The sequence below is a fragment of the Monodelphis domestica genome, chromosome 4 (genome assembly GCF_027887165.1).
Source record: "Monodelphis domestica isolate mMonDom1 chromosome 4, mMonDom1.pri, whole genome shotgun sequence".
NCBI lineage: Eukaryota > Metazoa > Chordata > Mammalia > Didelphimorphia > Didelphidae > Monodelphis > Monodelphis domestica.
The window spans coordinates 313247426-313261653 of record NC_077230.1 but is presented as its reverse complement, the minus strand read 5'-3'; the positions used below and the strand labels follow the sequence as shown (position 1 = coordinate 313261653).

Below are 14228 nucleotides of genomic sequence, written 5' to 3'. Positions count from 1 at the left end.
TTGAGGGGGATATGATTAGGGATATAGATTCTAAATGAATATCCTAATGCAAACATCAACAACATGGAAATAAGTTCTGATCAAGGACACATTTAATATCCAGTGGACTTGTGTCATGTATGGGAAGGGTGGGGGGAGGAAGGGGGGAAAGAATATGATTCTTATAACCAAGGAATCATGTTCTAAATTGACTAAATAAAATTTAAAACATTAAAATAAAAAAAAAACAAAGTGATTACATGATTTGTCCTTATTTTTTCTTCTTGACCCCTGAGGGTATTACTAGGACAAATCTGTAGCCTTTGAAGAGACTTAGACTTAGCTTACTCTAAGGAATGATAATGCTAATAATAACTAGCTTTCCTATGGTGATTTGAAGTTTGCAAAGTATTCTACAAGTCACTTCACTTGATCCCCTCAACAACCCTAAGAGGAAGGTGCTATTATTATGCTCAGTTTTGTAGCAAAGAAAAATAAAACTTATGCAAGGATTGATTGACAGGGCATGAGACTCAGAATTCTCCCAAAGCTGTCAGGATTCTAAACTGTTGAAGATGGACTCCCCTGCAGAGTTAGCAAGCAGCCTCTTTTAATTCCACCATACAAGATTGAGAGAACATGCCCATACAATCTGGTGGACAGAGTGAAACTTGGAGAAAATATCTTTTTCCTGGGACAATTGAGAAATCAGCTGGATCACTGTACCTGAACCACCAACATCTCTGTGTGTGTGAAAATTCTGGTCCCCTGTTGAACTACCCTTAGGAAATGTAGGTATTTAGATTAGACTATTTAGATAGTAGGTTTAATAGCTGGGTTAATTGTCAGATGCTAACCTTTCCCCCTCATTTCCAAACCCTTACTCTTCTCTGTTAATAAATTCTATATTTATATGTTTACCCCTCTGTGTTGGGGTGTATGGGGTGTTCAGGGAGGGGTAGTATCTCTGGTATGGAGGGTTTGTCGTGCCCTCTTAGGGCAGCTCTCCAGCCTCTGACCCTCACCTGACACCCAGCTCTCACTTGTGGCTCCCAGTAGCTGCTAGCATGCGGCAGCAGCCATACCCGGGCAATGGCTTAGACAGGCCGGCCAAACCTTGTGTGAGTAGCTATTAGATCGTCGACCCCTGGTGAACCAGGGCTTTGCTCACCCAGCATGTGAAGATTGCTTTGGCCGAACAGATGGAAGAAACCAACAAGAAGGTTCAATGGCTGAGATGGCGATGCAGCAAAGCACTGTGGAGTGCTTAGGGCGTGTTGGAGCACAAAAGACAACACGGCCACCCAATGCAGCTGAGGAAGTCTCCAGGTGTAACAACTTTTCGTGCCATTGGATCCAGGCTTCCAATGCTGAGAGAGTGGGACTGTCTCTGTGCACTGACTTTTCCACTTAAATCTCCTTCACGCACAAGTGTTTTTTGTGTACACTCATCTACATCACAGATGAAAGCACACAAAGACAAACGTCATCCTCAGTTACCGAGAGACTACTAACAACAACATCCCTCTGTGTTACTTTCCTTCCCCCTATCCAAATTATATTTTTGTTTAACAGTTGGCAAGCCAGCTAGGTTTAAGAAATCTTAGAAAATTAAGTTTTATTTATAGGAAAAGCAGTTTACAGATAAGGAAAGTGAAATCAGAGTTTATCAGGGATCACATAGTTGGAAAATATCTGAGGAAAGATTTGAACTTAGGTCTTCGTGACTCCAAGTCCAGCACTCTATCCACATGCCATGTAGGGGCTATAAAAGAAAATGAATAGCATGAATAAAGTGTTTTGCAGACCTTAAGATATTATATAAATATCAATTATCATCATCCCTGAAATGAGAGCAAATTGAGATCTGGTATTAGCACTAATTGGATTACCACATCAGTCAGTATGATCCAACGGCTCCTTAAAACAAATATAATAGCTTAGGTGGCAAAGGGTTATAGGCAAGGGAACCACATCTTTGCCTCCATAAAGCTCCCATCAGTCTTGGCTGGGGCACAGCCTCCACGTGGGACTGTGTTGGGGCTCCCCCTTGGCCCTCATGCCACTTGCTTCAGGTTGGGGACCAGCCTGGTGCTGCCTCTGGGTGACTGTAACTTCTCCTTACCTTCTTTTAATGATTAGATTGGCAGGGAGTAGAGCACACCACAGAAGGCAAGATAGACCAGGACAACTCAGTAAAACCAGTATCATGCCTACTGCAAATTCTTCTATAGATAGTACTGACCATTAAAGCAGTCAATCCACCATATGTGAATGAAATTAACATAAAAAAACTACGAATAATCCTATATCTACCCATACCATATTATTACAAGCCTGGAAACAAGTCTTCCTTAGGCAAGAACTTCAATCCATTTTTTTCAATGGGATGATCAGTTAAAAATTATACAATAATTTATAATATATACACCAGACCAGGGAAATTAAAAGAAATAACATCTCCCTAAAGCCCAAAGATTGAATGAACTAATATTTGTAAAGTACTTGGCATAGTTCCTAGCATATAGTAGGCACTTAATACCTGCTTACTGCCCCCTCGTGTATTGTTTGGGTTTTTAATAAATAAATAATATGAAGCCATTTCTCCAGGAATAACATTATTTATTAACAGATGCATGCCTCTGCTAACCAAGAATGACTCTCTTACTGGCCTCCTAAGCAGAAAAGAGAGCAAAAGAGTCATATTTCTTGCTTATAAGTGGAGTTGTGTTCTTTTACTGATCAGCTTAATAGCTCAACCTTAAAATTTTCCCTGCCAGTCCCCATTGGTGGATATTTCAAGAAAGAAGGTGAACTTAGAGACCTCAACTTCTCCCTTATTACTTCATCACAGCAGAGGAGGGTTTCACAGGGAAGGAAATAGCAGCAGCTTTCCTCAGCCACATAGCTGTAAAGTTCAATTGCTATAACTCACTGGCTGCAGATTTTCCTTACCTAATAGAGTTCTCACTTAGAGATAAGTAAGTCTCCATCTTGCCTTTAACAAAAACAAGCCCAGTGAGAAGCCTTGAGTCCTGGGAGCAAATTATTCTAGCTTGAAAGCTGGCTGATCATTTAAACCCAGGGTTTAAGAAACCTTTTTCAGATAGAAATTATTATAATTCTACATTAATTTTCTCCATCTCTCTGGCCTAAATTGGCAGCAAAGAACTAAAATCAAGGAGCTATTACTAAAATCCAAATTTGATAATCTAAGATCATTCAAAAATCTTTTTTAATAAAAAAATTTTAATTAAAATTTATGACTAATAATGAAATGTTGAAAAAAAATCAAAGCCCTTATTTTCAATGATTTTGTAAAGTAATGGACATATGTAGATTTACATTCTGACAAGTTTCTTAAAAATTCTGATGGTACAGAACCAACTAGCATAACAAGTATGCCAAAAAGGCAGAAGAGAAGAAATAAAACACATACATAGTGCCTAATATGTGTGAGGCACTATGATAAATGCTTTGTTTCTCATTAGATCCTCACCTGTATGGCATAGCTACTGTTATAATCCCCATTTTGTAGTCAGTGAAACTGAGGAAAACAAAGGTTAAGTGACTTGTCCAATGCTATACATTGAGTAAATGTCTGAGTCTAGATTTAAATTCATGTCCAGGGCAAAGGCTCTATTTTATGTAATACCAGTTGCCTCTGGAGCCTCTGAGCAAAAAAAAAAAGAGCAATATATATTATTTAAAAAAAAAACCTGGCATTTGCTTAAAACCATTGTTAAAAAATGCATTTCTTCCACAAAACATGGTCTCCAAAATTTACATATTTTATAGAAAGTACTTGTATACAACAGTACATGCGGCAGTTATTTCCTTGATAGAAGCATACACAGAAAAGTAAGACTGTGAAGGAATACTTCCAGGAGACAACTGTCAATCACCACCATGGCAGGAATGATTTATGAAAATTACTGTAAAGCTATGAAAAATCATTGTAAAATTATATCAAACTCTAATTAATAGGTATAATAGAAAATTTGATGGGATATTATCCAATTATTCAGAACAATGGAAGCACATAAAAGAATTTAGACATTTAAAATATTCCTACAAGTTCTAGATTCCCTTAATCAGCAATTAGAACCAAAAGTCAAAAGGTAATAATGATACAAAAAATCAAACTGAAGAAGCTAAAAAGATTTTCAACAAAAAAAAATTTGCTATTGGGGCACAGGACACAAATAAATCAAAAAAGAGAGAAAGGCAAAAAACAAAGAAGGAATATATTAAAGATTTCTGGATGAGAAGTCTAATTCAATGATAAGACAATTTGAATTAAACAAAAAGGAGAAAAAGTGTGCATCATTAATATTACAAGATATGAATTGTATCCAAGGAGGTCATTCCAACTCTTGCACATACGAAACCTGAAAAGTATTGGGGAGAGCTTAAATGAATAGTTATTGGCTCAGATTATTTTTCTGACTGCTTGCATTATTTTTTCTTTTTATCTAGTCAAATACTTTATCTGACATTTAAAACTCTTTATAATCTAGCATCTTCTGATAATACTTTGACTATGACAATTCTAGGAGTTTCTATTTTGACATTTCTTTTGGGGGTGACCGGTGAATTCTTTCCATTTTGACTTTGTCTTCTAGTCCTAATATATATGGACAATTTCTTGAAATAAGATATATGGATTTTGTTTTTGATTGTAGATGATTTTATGGCCCCTTTCCCTAGCTTCTAGTTTAGTTGTTGTTGTTGTTGTTTTTGCCACAAATAACATACATTTTCTTCTATTTAAAAAAAATCTTTCCTTTTTTGTATTATCTTTTTCTTATGTCTCCTGGAATCAGTGAGATCTCTTTGATCAGTTATAATTATCAGGGAGTGTCCTATTTAGGTATAGTTTTCATCTTCTCTTCTAATCTGTTTATTTTCTGTTTAATTTTTTTTATCTCCTTGCAATACAATTTCAGTTCTTGCTTCATTTCTTCTAGGTATAATTGTATGCCACTTTGCCAAGTCATTTCTCCCATTTCCCTGAATTTTTTTCTTGTACTTTTTGTTTTCTTATTCTGTTTTTCTTGGTTTATCTTTTGGGAGTCTCAACCCATAACAGTCAGTCAAAACTATTTATTAAGCATTTACTAGGTGTGTAAAACACTATGCTAAATGCTGGTGATACAAAGGATGACAAAAATCAACCTTTGCCCTTGAGGAGTTAATATTTTTACTGGGGAGACAACATATAAACAACTTTATGCAGATAAGATATATTCAAGGTAAATTGAATATAATTTCAAAATTATGGCACTAATATGTAAGTAGACTGTGAAAGGCTCCTTAGAGAAGTTAGAATTTTTTAAATACTTAACTTTCATCTTAGAATTGAAACTATGTATTGGTTCCAAGGCAGAAGAGCAATAAGGGTTAGGCAATTGATGTTAAATGACTTGCCCAGGATAACCCAGCTAGGAACTGACCTGAGACTAATTTTGAACCCAGGACCTTTCATATCATATCAGAGACATGAATCTCTGAACCCCTGAGTCACCAACCTGCCCCTGAGCTAAGTCTTGCAGCAGCCAGGGAATTTAGGCGACAGAGATAAGGAGAGAAAGTAATGCATACTTGGAAAAACTATGCAGGAAAAATAGAGTTGGGAGATGAAATGCCATGAGAGAATTGGCAAGTAGTCCAGTGTCACTAAATCTTAGGGTATATGGAGGGAAATAAAATGTGAGATTACTGGAAAGGTAGGAAAGTGCTAGGTTAATTCACATTTTATCATGGAGGTGATAGGGAACCACTGAAGTTTACTGTGTTGGAGGCAGGCATGGTGAGATCTATGCTTTAGGAAGATAACTTTGGCAGCTCAGGGGATGAGGGATTGAACTGGGGGGAGACTTGAAGCAAGAAAACCAGCCAAAAAGCTATTTCAATAGTTCAGGGATAAAGTGATGGGGGCCTGATTAAAGATGATGGCAGGATCAGAGAATAAGAAGTGACAAATTTGAAAGAGAGATATTGCAAAGATAAAATCCACAGGACTTGGCAAAAAATTGGACATGAAATGTGGGAAAATGAGGACTTTAAGGTAATGCTAAGGTTTCAAACTGAGATAACTGGGAGAAGGGTGGTCCACCCAATGGAAGGAATTTTGGAAGAGTAAAGAGTTTGTAGAGACAAAGTAATGAAGCTCCCTTTTGGGCATATTGAGTGATTTCCATTGGGCAATTGGGGGCATTAGAGTAAGGGTTAGGAGAGAAGTTAAAGTTGATTAAATAGATCTGAAAGTCGTCCGCATAGAGATGAAAATCAAATCCACAGTAGCTAATAAGATCATAAAGCAAAATGGTATACAAGAGAAGAGGTCCAATGACAGAGCTTGGGGGACACTCACATTTTCACTGGATGAAGATTCAGCACAGGAAACAAAGGAATAGTCAGACAAACAAGAGGAGAATCATGAGAAAAGAGTGTCATGTAAACCTAAAGAGAAGAGAGATGAGGGTAATTGACAGTGTCATATGGTACAAAGAAGTCAAGGATGGAGACTGAGAAAAGGCCACTCTTGTTTGACTTATTTGTCTGTTTATTCCTATGTACAGTCTCATTTCATGAATTGGGTCTTTGATTCAGGGCCAAATTCCATTACTTTTAGATGGGGTGGTCAAGTCCTGTTTTCTCTTCATCTTCATTTTCTTAATTTCTGCTACAGGATCCATTTCCCTTTGTGTTTGTGGGTTCAGAGTATTGATAGGTTTTAGGACCTCTTCTGGGGATAGAGTTCTGTGGTCTTCAAATGTCTAGCTTGTTTATTTGAACTTGTGCTGAGAGCTCTAGTAAGTATTCCCCAGTGCCCAAAGGCTTCTGGCTAAATTTTTTTTGTGTAGTATGGGCTAGATAAAGGAGGTTCTATTGTTTCTCTTTGTATTTATTGATCACTATTTGCTCTATTGTCCTTTTTTGCCCTTACTTGAGTTTTTTGGGAGAAATGCTTTATTTGATGACCTTTTGTATTGACATAGTAAATGGAAGTTCTTATTTCATTACTTTTTAGGTCAAACAGGTTAAGGCCTTATAGTTTTCATTAGTCTCTGACTATATATATATTCTTGAATGTCCATTAGAATTTTATTCATGGCACAGAATAAAGAAATGCCAACAAATACACCTGCATCATAAGATTGCTAATTTTTGTGTACATTAATTATATTTCAAATAATTTGTTCAACAACACTTTGATCTCTTTTTTAGAAGATATGCCAAGATCCACATGAAAATGCAACTTTCCAAATTAAAAAAAATTTCATCATTAATTCATTCTTGCAACTGAGACAAATATCCTGGATACAATGAACAGCTGCCTCAAGAGTAAATAACTGAAAGTATGCTGTGTTGTCTGACAGACTTGGCATCTAATCCAGGTTTCTATTATTTTCTAAGTAACTCTCACTGGCTTTAAATGAAAGGATGAGGCCCACGATAAGTGAGCAACAAACTCCCCCATCACTTGTCCCATAGATTTGGAAGAGGAACATCGAAGGAACAAAGGTTTATATTTCCTGAGCTACATTCAGTTCCAGAAAAGATCATTCTGCTGATTAAGCTTCAACATTATTTTGATGTTGCCGTGCTCTTCCAGGTATGTGTCAGGATATGCCAGTGCTGGAGTGCATACCTTGCCAATCCATAGATAGTATAAGTGCCTCATGTCCTCTGTGATGCCTCTGATGCTTGATTATATGGGGGAAGTCAAAAAAGAGTAGGAGAAATGGGTAAAAAGAATATTTGCCACCCTTAGGTTCTAACAAATGAGCTATAGTCAGAGATAAACATGAGGGACAGTTAGGCTTCTGGCACGTTGATTAGTGATTCCTTGCTCCCATTAAAGCAAAATTCAGATAATCAGAAATTAGAAGTATACTTAAACATTTTTACATGCACCTCCCCCTCCAAACAACAATAGTAAGTGCCTTGTGCCTATTTCCTAACATGTTGCCCTATGTCTTGGGCATGTGTAACAAATGCTTCTTGATGGGTTGACTAACCACATCTGGTTATATTTCAAACTTCTTAAAGACAATGTGTATCTTATTAACCCCACTGTATGCCAGTGAGGCATGCCCCTACACCACCAGGAGATTTCAGACTGGCAGTAGCCAGTGCTCAAAACTTCCAAAACTGGGAATTCCCCAAAGGCCACTTCTAATAGGAATGAGGGTATAATCTATGCCTTCAGAGGTATTGTATATATTGGTATGATATATAGGTAGGTCCTTGCCTAATATTTAAGTCTTTAGTTTTTTTGAGGTTCATAAATCTTTACAAATAGGTTAGGACCTTGAGAAATATTTCTTAGGTTAGAGAATCTCTGGAAAAGGTCCAAGGCTTATAATATCAGAAGAGAAAATTCTTCACCAGTGGAAAGAACTAAAAGATTAGCATAGCAAACAGACCTTTCATGATAAAAGTTCATATTGGAATTTACTTTAAACTAAGATTTCACTGTTGCTCTGTAGATCTGCTCCCTTCCTTTCTTTCTGCAGAATTTACTGTAATTGAATAGTTTCTGAGTGGAGCAAATTAGATCCTACTTAACCTGAAAGAAAAGTGTTCTTAATTAAGGAGGAAAAGGTGGAGGTCCATGTATGGATCTATGTGACCTATGAGCCACCTTTCAACTTGTGCTGATCCTCAAAATTAAATGTACACACCAGCCTCAGAGCATGATCCTATGCTTAATCTGGATGTAGAACCAGTTGGAAAAGTGTATCTGCTTGATAAGTAAACCACTCACTTTGGAGGATGAAAAGATAGGTTAGCTCAGTCTAGATCGGACAATTCCATGGATTTATTGCATTAAATTCTTGGTGATGCCCCAAAAGACACAAGAAACATTCTACAAAGCATTTAACCTATGATCATATCATCTAAAAAAGCCCTCCCAGCTCAGTGCAGAAAGAAATGAACAATTATTATCACATTCGATAAATACATTAGATTTAGAGATGAAAATCAGCTCTGGGCTTCTAGTCTGTCATTCCTATTATTTTCTCTTGAATGAATACTGATTTTCTCAAGTATTAGACCACCTTGAGAGGGAAAATCAAGAGAATGTTTCAGAGGCCTTCTCATTTGATATTGGCAAGCAGTCTTTGCTGAGGCTCAAAATCCTTGCCTTGGTTCTAACAGCAGTTTATTTCATTTTACTACTGTCTAATTGTTAAATGAATTGCAGTAACACATATTTGATAACCAAATTACCTTTTTTCCAAAGATCTCAGAATATTCTATTTAGAACTGCGAAGCTTTGGTGGCAGCAGCGGGTACTGGTGAGAGCCGTGGGTGGAGGCGCGGCCCCAGCGGCCAGGATACTTGGCGGCTAGTGACACAGAACGAGATGGAATAGCCACAGAAAAGTCATCTCCAGATAGAGATAAAAAAAAAAGGAGCAGTCGGATGCCTCTGTTTCTCCTAGAGCATCAAAACATCATTATTCAAGATCACGATCAAAGTTAAGAGAAAGAAAACAAAAATCAGATAATGAAGGAAGAAAACACAGAAGCCGGAGCAGAAGCAAACAGCGTGCTAATGCGCGAAGAGACTGAACTGAAGACGCTGCAGACTCAGATAGCAAAATTATAAACCTACTTCATGATAAGAACCAACTGCTTCTTAAAACAGGCAAGAAGACATGAATCCAAAGACAAGTTCTCTAAGAAACATAAATCCGAGGACCATAATGACAACAAATATTCTTCTGATAAGGGAAAAGAGAGACTAAATTCATCTGAAAATGGTGAGGACAGACACAAGCGCAAAGAACAGAAGTCATCAAGAGGCAGAAGCCATTCAAGATCTAGATCTCATGAAAGGCGTCATTGTAGTAGAAGCAGAGAACGAAAGAAGTCGAGGTCCAGGAGTAGGGAGAGGAAGTGTCGGATTAGGTCTTGGTTAACGTCAAGGTCAAGACATAGACAGAACCAGAAGTAGAAGTAGAACCAGGAGCAGAAGCCGGGAAAGAAAGAAGAGAATTGAAAAACCACGAAGATTTAGCTGAAATTTAAGTCGGACTCCCAGGCCACCTCCTTTTAGAAGGTAAAACACAGCAATGGATGCACAAGAAGCATTAGCTAGAAGGTTGGAAAGAGCAAAGAAATTACAAGAACAGAGAGAGAAAGAAATGGTTGAAAAACAGAAACAACAAGAAAATAGTCAGCAGCTGCTGCTATTGGAGGATCTGTCCTCAATGTTGCTGGCCTCTTCTAGCATCTGGAACACAAGTAACTCCTCAGATAGCTATGGCAGCTCAGATGGCTGCACTACAAGCCAAAGCTTTGGCAGAAATGGGAATAGCAGTACCTAGCTATTATAATCCAGCAGCTGTGAATCCAATGAAATTTGCTGAATGGAATTTGCTGAAAGAAAAGGAAAATGCTTTGACAAGGCAAAAAAGAAGGGGATAAGTCACAGTCTGCTGAAATTTGGGAAAAATTGAATTTTGGGAACAAGGACCAAAATGTCAAATTCAGAAAATTAATGGGTATTAAGAGTGAGGATGAAGCTGGTTGTAGTTCAGTTGATGAAGAAAGTTATAAAACTCTGAAGCAACAGGAAGAAGTATTTAGAAATCTGGATGCCCAGTATGAGATGGCAAGATCACAAACCCACACACAAAGAGGAATGGGATTGGGCTTCACATCTTTGATGTGGGGAATGGATGCAGTTTAAAAATACATGATTTTAAAGTTTGGGACTTTGTGCAATTCTTGTTCTGATGCCAGGTCCTTGTTCACCAAACATCCAGCATTCTAGCTTGAATTGGTGTTGCATTGACTTTAATTTATTGAAAAATACAAATTTTTTTTAAAATATCAGATCAGTAATACTGGTGTTAGTGTTGTAATCAGGTTAAGCCTACTTCCATTAAACTTCACAGAACTATAGAAGGACAATATTTTTTAACTAACAAGTTCTACTTTTCAAACAAATGTAAAGCTGCAGTTGGGGTAAAATCTCATACATGGATATTTCGTGTCCACTGTCTTGTGTACTTTTGTACTTAACCTTGTACAGTTATTTTCATCTCTTGAAACATGATAGAAATGTTGTGTAGAGTGTTCTTTAGAAGATCTGGCCATTAGGCACATAGTCCAGCACAAAAAGCTGGATGGTGATGATAATAAAAGATGTTTTTTCTAAAAAAAAAAAAAGAATATTCTATTTATTAGATATTTATTATTTATTTTAATATTTTTTTTAATTCCCTTTATTTCTATTGCTTGCACATCTTTCTTTTTCTTCCTCCTCCTTATTAATAATTCTTTTCTTTTATTGTTTGTCTACCTTTATTCTTTGCATTGCTTTTCTTTCTTCCTTTCCCTCATTTATTCTTCTCATTCTCATTGTGGTTTATCTTTTCTGTCTTCTAACCTATTTTCACACCTTTTCTTTTCTTTTCTCTTCCTTCTTTTTCTATCTTCTTTTTCTCTTCCAGATTTTCATCTCTTTCCAATGGTAGATTTTGGATTAGACTTTGGAAAGAACTTGTCAGCTATAAGGATGGTAGGATAGTGTAAGCAACAACAGAAAGAAATGATGGACTTTACCTAGAGGTTCTCTAAGAGTAGACAGGCATAGGGTTCCTTACCTTAACAATGGCCATTATCCTGGTATCAGGGGGGAAAAAAAAAACATCACATAGGATCCAGGATTGGAAGGCACCACAGAGATCATTTAGTCAACTTCCTCATTCCTCAGATAAGGAAACTGAACAAAATAAGAAAAATGATCTACCCAAAATGATACAGGTAAGATGTTGTAGAGCTGAGAGTTGAATCTAGTTTCCATAATTTAGGATCTAATTCTCTTTTCACTGTACCACACTGTCATCCCCTAACCTAATATCACTGTTGCAAGGATAAGATAATCACATAATTTAATAATGGGAGGTACTTTATAGATCATCTAGTTTAATCCTCTCATTTTACAAATATGGTCATGTAGAATATGACAGTGCTGAGATTTGAACTAATATCTTTTAACTCCAGATTGTGGAAAGGAAACTAGACTAACAGTTTGTGTGGGGGAAGGGCCAACTGGGAGTGGCAGTTGGGTCTGGGGACTAGCACTTCCTTCCTGCTGGGAGAGGTCTTGCTTCCAGGTGTTGGAGGAGAGAGGAGCTTGTTCAGCCCAGTCTGGAGTGGCATGCTCTTCTTGGTTCAGCCCAAAGACACAGCCTTCTAAAGGTTAGAATTGTTCTTGTTTGCTTTCTGTGTACTGATAAGATTCTGAATTAGAACAACGAGAGTAGACGGGAGTGAGACAAACTCTCCGCCAGCCTCTAGGGCCTGGCCCTATACTCTGAAGCTAAGGAAAAATTCCAATTCCAACTGGATTATTAAACTTTAAATTATTTGAATTCGCAGTCAGATAAGTGGACTATCTTTTCTGGTCATAGACGGAGCTGAAATTCAGTTTCAGTCATTCAAAGACAAACGGTCCTTATTGGACCCCTGCTGTTCCCTCTCAGCAGGGGGCATCTCCCTCCCCTGCTTCACCAAACAGTGTTCCCTCTCTCCCCTTAACTCCTCCTTACCCCTATACAAACCACCCATTAATCCACTTTTTTCTAATCCCATTTCCTTTTCCAAATAAATATTACAAGATCTAGCACTCTTTCCATGATACCACATTATTTGCTTTCGAATTCTTTACTCTAGAGCAGGGGTTGGCAAACCATAGTCCCTGAGCCAATTGTATTTTAAAAATGTAAAAATAATATTCTTAGCTTGCTGTGCCATAATACAAACAAGTTATGTTTGGCCCTCAGGACCTAGTTTGCCAACCTTTGCTCTAGAGTATAAGATATGAGTAAAATATTAAGTGGATCAATATTTAAGGGATGTTCCAGATGATAAGAATTATATATATATATATATATATATATATATATATATATACTGGAATTATAGAGGAAGTATGAGCTCAGGTATGAACTAGAGAGTCTTTTTAAAGGCTAGAAATTCTGTCTTATTAATTAAATACTGTTTTAAAGTATTAAAGTATATGCCCAGATTAAATTAGAAAGTTTAATATTAAATTATCAAAATCTTGAAATCTAGACACTGATAGAGCAAATCAGAAATCTTATAATTACACACTGACAAACCTAAACAACAATTCACAAATCCTCACGCACCAAGAAAACTAGTCTAAAGTTTGGTAAAAATTCATTAAATTCAATGAGTATGCTTGGAGATCAAGGGAGTATAAGTCAATTAGATGATGAAAATTTAGTATTGATTTTTTGTGTGTTTTAAAAATATACTTTTAAAAACTGTATCTCTCTATTTCTCCTAGACTGGATATACAGGGACTTCTCCTGAGCTGCTCTCACTCTAATCAGCATAGGTGGGTGCTTTGATCTAATCAATTTCTGACTTGGGCAACCTAGTATTCCCCATCACCCATGGGGGCTCAACAAATTAATGCTGAATTTAATGCAGGACCCAGGTGCAACTTAGCCCACTGCATTTCAGACCTCTAGAGTTAAAGAGATCTAGTCTCAGCTTCCTGGGCAGCAGAGCTTACAGGCATGCACCACACCCAGTTGGCGGATGCTTTAAGTAGTAGGAAGGTAATGAGCTGAAAAGGCTCTATTTACAGTTTTTCCAAGTTGATTATTATTTTCAGAGCTTTCTCAAGTGAACTGAAGTATATTTTCTTTATTCTACGTTTTGGGGAAGATTAAAAATCAAGCATTCTGACAAGCAAGAGTCAAGTCAAGTTCAATATGTTATTTCATTTCTCCCAGTACAAAACTCCCTGTAATAATTTTAGATCGTTCTATAAATACAAAGCTATTTGGAAATGCAGAATCACTAGCTAAGACTGACCTTAGTTAGCTTCTTCTGAGATCAGATTATATTCAGTATAAATTCTATCCCTATCCCAATCCCACCCCACTATGCAAAGGGAGAATTTTAATAAATAGATTCCATTCATAAGAAAGATGATAATAAAAAATAAATCTTATCTCAGTGCATTTTATACTGTTGCTTTTTCATGTACTAAATTGCAGTGTAGTTATCATTTCTCTTTCTGACTGTTTTCAGGTTCCTGAAGGAAATAAATGAAGTCTTAATTTATATTACTATCTGCCAGAATGTAGCATAGAGTGCTTCTTAAAGAAGGCTCTTAAATGTTTGTTGAATAAAGGTTTTTTTAAAAATACATACAAGCTGAAAAAGAAGGGGCTGAAGTAGAAT

The 14228-nt window shown here is 36.9% G+C and overlaps 1 pseudogene; it reads left to right on the top strand.

The window, feature by feature from the left end:
• Positions 1–1046: 1046 nt before the first annotated feature.
• Positions 1047–10745, top strand: LOC100027510 (arginine/serine-rich coiled-coil protein 2-like; annotated as a pseudogene).
• The last annotated feature ends 3483 nt before the right edge of the window (positions 10746–14228 follow it).